The sequence below is a fragment of the Delphinus delphis genome, chromosome 14 (genome assembly GCF_949987515.2).
Source record: "Delphinus delphis chromosome 14, mDelDel1.2, whole genome shotgun sequence".
Classification (NCBI taxonomy): Eukaryota; Metazoa; Chordata; class Mammalia; order Artiodactyla; family Delphinidae; genus Delphinus; species Delphinus delphis.
In genome coordinates this window covers 80,719,639-80,721,929 of record NC_082696.1, presented here as the reverse complement: position 1 = coordinate 80,721,929, position 2,291 = coordinate 80,719,639, and positions in this window count along the sequence as shown.

The window sequence follows — 2,291 nt, the reverse complement described above, 5'->3', positions numbered from 1 at the left end:
AATGACATCAGGACACAGATGTAAACTGGAACTCTCCCAGATATGCTGGGGTGTATGATCTCTCTACCTAACATTCTCTCATAATTTATTCCCTATGCTGTGAACCTGGTGAAAACCTCAGTAATATTTTCCAATTTATTATTTTCTCTGTTCCAAAATTTACTCCATCTTTTGAATTTTTTATTTCAATAATAGATTTTTAATTTCTAGGTTATCTAGTCATTCTGCTTTTGATTTACTTGATTTGTTTCATTTTTGTTTTTCATATTTTTTGTTTTCTAAAAAAATTTATGTAATTGTTTTCATTTTTATCCTTAAGCATTGAAAACATCTGTATTCTAAAATTCTGGCTAGACAGTTTCCTAAAATTTCACCTGTAATGAACTTATGTTGCAATTGTTGATTTTTGGCTGGATCCCTTTCACAGCATTAGAATTCTCCATGCTTTCTGAAATTTTGTTTTGCAGCCTCATTTTGAATGAAAGATTTCCCCTTCTTTCTTTTTCTTCACACTTCTCTGTCTAGTGGATTTGCAGCTTCAGTCTCTCAGCTTCCTGAACCCAGATATTTTATGGATTGCAGAGCACCTGCTCACTGTCTGAGCAGAGGTATGACATCAGGTCCCAGGTGAGGGGCATTTGGTGCAGCTCCTCGGGTGCAAGGTGTGGTTTGTCCTGTTGCTTGTGAAGCATCTACAATGTCACGGCCCCAGCAGTGGGTGGGTGCAGATTTTCACCCTCTTTTCACCAGAAGGAGACCCACCTAGCCCCTGTTTACAAGCTGGCTGCAGTCCTCTGATTTCCACAGGACACCCTCAGTTTTCCTTCCCTTGAATTCCAGCTGCCTCTGCCGTCTTCACGACTCGAGCCCAGCACAGCTGCAGCCTCAGTTCTGCTCAGCTCTGTGTTTCTCCTCTGTTCCTGGTGCACAAGGATGCTTAATAGGCTTTGAACCCAGACATGTGTTTTGGGTTTTTCCTTTTATATTTTTATACTTTTGCTATGTATTAGATCAGGGGAGGCATATTAGAGCATGAACTAACTGTTCTGTTTTGACCAGAGTACATAAAATTTATAAGTGAATTAGTAAATTGTATTTGTTCTTAAGCTAAAACAGGTGATCGTAAGATATCCAGATTTACCAAATTTTGTAGGACATTCAGAGACAGATTTTTTTTGTACAAGTCCCTGAAACATTTTTTAAAATGTACAATAGTGGTGGTACTAATGAGAACAGATACTTTTGTCCATACGGTCATTTAAAATATTATTTGCCCATCTGCAATTATTTATTTGCCCTAAATTACATCATATAGAAATCTTTTCCTGAGCTGAAGCACTTTTTCTTGTTATATGATATTGTGACTTGTCTATTTTGAAATTAGACATATTTCACTCAGTTAAAAAAGACAAAAGATTAAATTTGCCACACACAAAAGAAGTTGTAATGTGCAGAAAAACCAAACACAACCTCCCCCTGCCCCCCAAAAAAAAGAAAGAAAAAAAGAAAGTGAGGAAGAAAGAGCACATTCACCGCAGTGCTTTGAATAGTGCCTGGCTCTTAGCAAATATTTGTGGCCAAAATATCTGGATAAGTGTCTGAGCCTCACCCACTGCTGGTTGGCACCGCTGGAGCAGAGGGAAAGGGTCAGGGAGCATGCTGGGGGTGGAACGGGGTAAGCTTGGGGCTCAGACATAGGGTAATGGATCAGGTGAGAGTGCGGAGTGAAGGTGAAGGATACAGTTAGTGTAATTGTCAGGGTGTTGGTTGTTTTATAACCTGGTTGTAAAAAACAGTGATTTTTTTTTGATTTTGACATTTTTATGTGGTGGTGAGTTTCCTGAGTCACATTAAAACCATTATGTCAACTCAGCCATGTCTAAACATGCTGCCTCCCATTTTGAGCCTACTTTACTGAGCTCTGCTCATCACTCAGAGGTGAGGAGAGACAGGCCACAGCGTGAGGTTATATGTGGACATCCTGCACAGTGTACAAGGAGTTGGCATGGAGGAAAGAGTGCATGAGTCATCGCCCTGAGTGTGGTCTCTGGACTGTGGGTCCTGAAGAGAAGGTCCATTCAGGGCTGTCTTGGAATGGGTGGTTAGCAGTTTCAGGCAATTCAGCTTTACCAATCCTTCTCCCACCCAAGCCCCTAGAGGAGAAACAAGGAAATAAGGCTGGATCTGAGGGAATCAACCAGACAGAATGACTATGGCCGAGTCACTGCTATGCTCTGCTCCCATCTCAGCCCCTGTGCCTGAGAGCAGGGGCGCCACCCTTTCTAAACTGG